Below are 8,260 nucleotides of genomic sequence, written 5' to 3' on the forward strand. Positions count from 1 at the left end.
TTCTCAGGAGGTGCATTGGTTTGTGCAGCCAGGATCTCCTCCCCCAAGGGAGGAGTCAAATTAGTACGTATGGTAGCCAAAATATAGTCAGGATGTATAACTGGAGTAGGTACAGACTCCTCCTTGGACAGAGGCAAAAATTGTGGAGAGAGGGCATCAGCCCTAACATTCTTACTACCAGGCAGGTAAGAGACCACATAATTAAACTGAGACAAAAATAGCGCCTGTCGGGATGACAAACGTTTTGCTTTGGATAGATAAGTTAAATTCTTGTGGTCAGTAAGAATAAGCACTTGTACGCTAGTACCCTCGAGAAGATGCCTCCATTCCTTGAATGCCAACATTATGGCCAGTAATTCCCTGTTGCCTATTTCATAATTGCACTCCGCTGGAGACAATTTCTTAGAGAAGAAACCGCACGGATGCAAGGAACCATCAGGCGTAGGATGTTGAGAAAAGAGGGCACCTACTTCAGTCTCAGATGCATCAACTTCAAGAACAAAAGGCAGGACAGGGTTAGGATGAGCCAGAACTGGAGCGGCAGCAAAGGCAGTCTTAAGACTATCAAAGGCCTTAATGGCAGTAGGTGACCAAAGGAGTGGATCATTCTCTTTACAGGTCATGTCTGTGATAGATTTGACCAAGGGAGAAAAGTTTTTAATAAGTTTTCTATAATTATTGGCGAAGCCCAAAAAACGTTGAATAGACCGAAGATCAACTGGGCGAGGCCACTGCAGAACTGCAGAGAACTTGTCAGAATCCATGTAGAACCCTGCAACGGAGATAGGAAGGTTACTTGAGTCTGATGGAACTCACATTTCTCGAGTTTACAAAACAGGCCATTCTCACATAGTCTCTGAAGAACCCGTGTAACATCAGAATGATGAGCCTCAAGTGTGGGTGAGTGTATGAGGATGTCGTCTAAGTACACCACAACACACTGTTGCAACATATCTCATAGGACATCATTAATAAATTCCTGGAAAACAACAGGAGCATTAAATAGGCCAAAGGGCATTACAAGATATTCATAATGCCAGCTCCTGGTGTTAAATGCTGTTTTCCATTTGTGGCCCTCCTTGATCCTAACGAGATTGTACGCTCCTCTCAAATCAAGTTTAGAAAAGACCGTAGCTCCCTTGAGGCGGTCAAAGAGTTCTGTAATGAGAGGAATAGGGCAAGCATTCTTAATGGTAAGATGATTAAGACCCCTATAATCAATGCATGGTCTTAACTCGCCACCCTTTTTCTTCACAAAGAAGAAGCCAGCCCCTGCAGGAGAGCAGGAATTGCGGATGATCCCCCGCGACAGAGTATCGGCAACATACTCCTCCATAGCACAATTCTCTGCAACAGACAGAGGGTAAACCCGGCCCCGAGGAGGAATGGCTCTGGGTTGCAGGTCAATGGCACAATCATAAGACCCATGAGGAGGCAACGTACCGGCACGCACCTTTTCAAAAATGTCTAGGAACTCTCAGTACTCCTCTGGCAATTGAGATACCGAAGAAGTGCACAAGACTTTAACTGGTTTCTGAAGACAAGTGGAAATACATTGCGGGGACCATGACAACATTTCCGACCTGCGCCAATCAATACTGGGATTGTGCTTTTGGAGCCAGGGATAACCCAGAACAACTGGAAAATGCGGAGAGTTTATCACCTGGAACTGGAGGGTTTCAAAATGTAGAGCCCCAACAGCCATGGATAACGGAGCGGTTTCGTGAGTAACGAGTGCGGGCTGAAGGGGCCTGCCAAAAAATGTTTATTGGATGAGATAAAACAATACAAAGCAATGCAATGGAATTAAATTTTTCATAACATTTGAAAATACCAATATAGTCCTTGCACATAGTAGTGTACTGTCATCCATTTTACATTTGTAACATAGTAACATAGTAGATGAAGTTGAAAAAAGACCGAAGGCCATCGAGTTCAACCTATACAAATCTAAAATATATACAAAAAGCTCCAGTTAAGCTTAAATAATCCCACTAAAAGGTGACCCATTTAATACTAGCAATCATATCCATGAATTTTGTTTATAGACAGAAATGTATCCAAATAATTTTTAAATGTATCTAGGGTATTGGCATTCACTACCTCCTTTGGTAATGAGTTCCAAAATGTTACTGCTCTTACAGTGAAAAAACGTTTCCGTTGCAGGAGATTAAATCTCCTTTCCTCCAACCTTAAATTGTGACCTCTGGTCACAAACAATTTTCTTGGAATAAACAGCGCTTCTGCCATCTCTGTATATGGGCCTTGAATATATTTAGATAAAGTAATCATGTCACCTCGTAAGCGCCTTTTTTCTAACAGACCCAGTTTGGCTAGCCTCTCCTCATAGGTTAATTTCTCCAATCCCCTTATTAGCTTTGTGGCCCTTCTCTGAACTTTTTCTAGTTCTGCAATATCTTAATGTTTATTAAATTATTAATTTAAATTATTAAATGTTAATTTAAATTATTAAATTAACATTAATCTTAACAACTAAAACACAAGGTGGTCGCCCAGACAATAAGTCGTATTTACTCAAGACTGCTCTTATTTTAATTCTCATGATACCCTATCCTAGGACATTCGTGAGCTAACGTAGCTTCCCCATTTCTTTCATTACTCTCCTTCGAAGTGACCAGTATGCAATCAGTGGAGATGCATTCGTGTCTCCCAGTAAAATTTTATGTTGTGATATGTTTCCATATCCCTCCTTATAAAGTACCCATATTCTTCTAGTTGAATTGTATGTTCCATGAGTGTTTCCCAATTTTGATATGTAGGAATGTAGTGTGATTTCCAATTAGTTGATATCAGAGATTTTGCTGTGTTTAGTGCTAATTGTGTCAACTTCAACCGCATTTTGCATCTACACCTTGGTAACAGATTTAAAAGTGCCGTTGTAGGCCGAAGCTGAAAGTCCTCTTCTTGGTTACAAATCTTTTTAATATATTTTTCTATTTCTAGCCAAAAAGGTTGCAACTTACTACATGACCACCAGATATGCATCATAGTGCCCTTATCTCCGCAACCCCTCCAACAAGCTTCGGAGGCTGTCGGGTATATTGCTTTAATCCTAGCCGGGGTAAGATACCATTGTGTTAGAACTTTGAAATTTAACTCTAATTATTTAGCTGACATTGAAGATTTTTTAGTGTTCCTAACTATGCTTTTCCACTCCTCTTCTTGTAGCTCTTTACCCAGTTCCCTGTGCCATCTTGTTACATAATTTGGTATTTCTGCCTTTTCCCCGGCTGCTAAAGTTCTTCTTGCCCATGCTAATGTATGACATAATGGTGTTTCTACTAGGCATAACTGTTCAAAGATAGTGGGTTGTCTAGTCATTAAATCCTTATCTGGTGAGGTAAACAAGATATGTTGTAATTGATAGTGTTTTAACCATTTCGTAAAAGCACCTCCCAATACTTCTTCTAGTTCTGTTCTTTGTCTAAGTTTGCCCTTACTTAATAATTTAAATATAGGGACCGTATATCCTATCCCCCAATCTTGTAATTTATCAAGTTGGTGCTCCAGTCCCCCATGTAGCTCTGCATTAGGTGATACTGGTGACATAGGAGATCTTAAAGAGGAGATTATATGATCATGTGTTAGGTTGTCCCAAATCTCAAAGGTATGTTGGTACATCTGGTATGATTTAACCCAGGGTGGGCGACTTCTTTTATCCACCCAACATAACACTCCTGGTGAAGGAGCCTTTAAGATATTGGAGTCTAGTGCTACCCATGCTTTAATGCTCCCGTTACGATGCCAATCTAACGCCTAGATTTAGAGTTCTGCGTTAGCCGTCAAAACCAGCGTTAGGGGGTCCTAACGCTGGTTTTGGCCGCCCGCTGGTATTTAGAGTCAGTCAGGAAAGGGTCTAACGTTCACTTTCCAGCCGCGACTTTTCCATACCGCAGATCCCCTTACGTCAATTGTGTATCCTATCTTTTCAATGGGATCTTTCTAACGCTGGTATTTAGAGTCTTGGCTGAAGTGAGCGTTAGAAATCTAACGACAACACTCCAGACGCAGAAAAAAGTCAGGAGATAAGAGCTTTCTGGGCTAACGCCGGTTCATAAAGCTCTTAACTACTGTGCTCTAAAGTACACTAACACCCATAAACTACGTATGTACCCCTAAACCGAGGCCCACCCACATCGCCGCCACTCTATTAAAATTTTTTAACCCCTAATCTGCCGACCGGACACCGTCGCCACCTACATTATCCCTATGTACCCCTAATCTGCTGCCCCTAACATCGCCGACACCTACATAATATTTATTACCCCCTAATCTGCCCACCCCAACGTCGCCGCTACCTACCTACACTTATTAACCCCTAATCTGCCGACCGGACCTCACCGCTACTATAATAAATGTATTAACCCCTAATCCGCCTCACTCCAGCCTCAAAAACCCTATAATAAATAATATAAACCCCTAATCTGCCCTCCCTAACATCGCCGACACCTAACTTCAAGTATTAACCCCTGATCTGCCGACCGGACCTCGCTGCTACTCTAATAAATGTATTAACCCCTAAAGCTAAGTCTAACCCTAACCCTAACACCCCCCTAAATTAAATATAATTTAAATCTAACGAAATAAAATAAATCTTATTAAATAAATTATTCCTATTTAAATCTAAATACTTACCTGTAAAATAAACCCTAATATAGCTACAATATAAATAATAATTATATTGTAGCTATTTTAGAATTAATATTTATTTTACAGGCAACTTTGTATTTATTTTAACCAGGTACAATAGCTATTAAATAGTTAATAACTATTTAATAGCTACCTAGTTAAAATAATTACAAAATTACCTGTAAAATAAATCCTAACCTAAGTTACAATTAAACCTAACACTACACTATCAATAAATTAATTAAATAAACTATCTACAATTATCTACAATTAAATCAACTAAACTAAATTACAAAAAAAACAAACACTAAATTACAAAAAACAAACACTAAATTACAAAAAATAAAAATAGATTACATGAATTTTAAACTAATTACACCTACTCTAAGCCCCCTAAAAAAATAACAAAGCCCCCCAAAATAAAAAAATGCCCTACCCTATTCTAAAATAAAAATTTAACAGCTCTTTTACCTTACCAGCCCTTAAAAGGGCCTTTTGCAGGGCATGCCCCAAAGAAAACAGCTCTTTTGCATTTAAATAAATATACAATACCCCCCCCAACATTACAACCCACCACCCACATACCCCTAATCTAACCCAAACCCCCCTTAAAAAACCTAACATTAAGCCCCTGAAGATCTTCCTACCTTGTCTTCACCACGCCGGGTATCACCGATCCGTCCAGAAGAGGGTCCGAAGTCTTCCTCCTATCCGGCAAGAAGAGGTCCAGAAGAGGGTCCGAAGTCTTCATCCTATCCGGCAAGAAGAGGAGATCCGGACCGGCAAACATCTTCATCCAAGCGGCATCTTCTATCTTCTTCCATCCGACGTGGAGCGGGACCATCTTGAAGCAGCCGACGCGGATCCATCCTCTTCTTCCGACGTCCTAAGTCCGAATGAAGGTTCCTTTAAATGACGTCATCCAAGATGGCGTCCCTCTAATTCCGATTGGCTGATAGGATTCTATCAGCCAATCGGAATTAAGGTAGGAAAAATCTGATTGGCTGATTGAATCAGCCAATCAGATTCAAGTTCAATCGGATTGGCTGATCCAATCAGCCAATCAGATTGAGCTCGCATTCTATTGGCTGTTCCGATCAGCCAATAGAATGCGAGCTCAATCTGACACACAAAAGCACGCGTAGCTAACGCACCCCTTTGGCCGCAGAACTCTAAATCTAGGCATAAGACTTTTTGCAAACATATTGCTTTATAGTAAAGCTCAATATATGGGAGTCCTAACCCTCCTTGTTGCGTGGAGCGATACATTGTGCTTTTTATAATTCTAGGTTTAATTTTCCCCCAGACAAATGTATTTAACAACTTTTGCAGTGAGTTGCGAAAGAACATAAAGGATTCTGGGCAAGACATTAATTTTTATCGATCCCCATCAAGAGATCGATTTATCACTCCACCCTAGTATATCTCTACTCAACTCTTTATATAATTTTTGGTAGTTCAATTCAATTAGCATTTTGGGTTTAGGCGATAAATATATTCCCAAATACTTAATGGCTTTTTTTTGTGAGTTAAATGGGCATTCTTTCAGTAATTCTCAGTATTCTAAATTTGGAACGGAGATGTTTAAAATCTCTGATTTCTGGTCATTTACCAGAAAGTTGGAAAAAGATCCAAACTCTTTGAATTCCTTTAATACTTCCGGTATTGATCTAGTAGGATTGGTTAATGTAAGTAACACATCATCGGCATAAAGTGATAATTTATAGTCATCGTGGCCCATTCTAATCCCCGATATTAGCTTGTTTTGTCTAATTTTTTGTGCTAATATCTCCATACTCAACACAAACAGAAGAGGAGACAGAGGGCACCCCTGTCGGGTGCCATTCTGTATAATAAACGGGTCAGATAGAATGTTATTTGCTTTGACTGAGGGGTTTTGGTATAAACTAAAGATTCTTTTTATAGTAATTTCTCCAAAGCCCATTTTTTGTAGAGTAGCCTGTAGGAACCGCCAATTAATGCGGTCAAACACTTTTCCAGCGTCGGCTGAAACAACTACCATCCCTATTTTGTTTACCTTAGCATAATCAATTAACTGTAGTGTTCTGATTGTGTTGTCTCTTGCCTCCCTGCCTGGGACAAAACCAGCCTGATCTAGATGGACAATTTGGGGTAATAATTTGCTAATGCGATCTGCTAGAATTTTTGCATATAATTTCATGTCTGTATTAAGCAGTGATATAGGTCTGTAATTACTAGGGTTATTAACAGATTTGTTTGGCTTAGGGATTACAGAAATATATGCTTCTAGACATTCGGCGGGAAAGTGTCCTGTCTTATCAATGTGCTGGAATGCTATCAGTATTGTGGGGCTAATGTGTTTTTATATATCTTGTAATAATCATTTGAAAACCCATCAGGGCCCGGACTTTTATTATTTGGTAGGGCATCAATTGCATCTAAGATTTCCTTCAAGGTCAGTGGGGAATATATGCTCTCTGCTTCCTGTGGTGAAATGCTTAGAATTTCCACTGAGTTTAAATATTGGATTAGAGTGTCTGTCCATTGTGGGCCATCTTGTGTGGTGATGTGATACAATTTTGCATAGTATTCTTTAAAAGTATTCGCAATTTCTTTAGGTTCTGTAACTGCTACCCCCTCCTCATTATCAATTTTGAATATGTGGGATTGGAAAACCTTTTTATTTAATGCTCTTGCAAGCATCGTACCTGCTTTATTACTATTATGAAAGTACATTTTTAAGGTAAAACGCCTTTCTAATTGCCTCCCTCTGTAAAAGCTTTTTAAAATCTTCTCTAGCTTTATTTACAGCTCGTTCCAGATCATCTCTCTGTGGGTTAAGTCTGTGCTGTTGTTCTTTTATCTTCAAAGCGGATAGTAATGTTTTGTATTCTAAATTATATTTTTTGCGCTGTAGTGATTTTTGTTTAATTAATTCGCCTCTAACATTTGCTTTATGAGCTAGCCAGTTATTAATGCCACTTGTGTTTGATGAAATGTTATGTTGAAAAAACTCCTTTATATTCGTGTCTATTTGGGTTTCATCGGGTCATGTAGTATGGTGGAATCCAGACGCCATAAAAACAGGCGCTGTGGCATCGAGGGTCAAGTGAGTTCCAATGTGATGGAAGCATGATCTGACCAAGATATTGGTAGAATTTCTGTGTCAGTAACTAAAGCTATGTTATTATGGTCTGTAAACCAATACTCTATCCTGGAATATGAACGTGCCGGGTTTGAGTAGAAAGTATAGCTACTTGTTCTTGGATGGTGTAATCTCCATACATCTATCAACAGTAATGTATTCAACTTCTGGGTGATTCCTATTCTATTAGTGACTTGACTTCTTCCTGAGGAGCTATCTGAGGTAGGATTTAAAGTCATATTCAAATCTCCTCCTATTATAACCATTCCTTTCTGGACTTCACCTAATTTATTGAGTGCTTTGTTCAAGAAGGTGTGTTGACCTATATTGGGTGCATATACATTCATTAATGTTAGGGAGCTATTGTATAAAGTGCCCACTAATATCAGAAATCTGCCTTCTCCATCTGAATACTGATCCAAAACTTGAAATGGAATCTCTTTGCTAATCAGAATACCCACCCCAATTTTTTTTTTAAATTCG

Source organism: Bombina bombina, chromosome 3 (assembly GCF_027579735.1).
Source record: "Bombina bombina isolate aBomBom1 chromosome 3, aBomBom1.pri, whole genome shotgun sequence".
Lineage (NCBI taxonomy): Eukaryota > Metazoa > Chordata > Amphibia > Anura > Bombinatoridae > Bombina > Bombina bombina.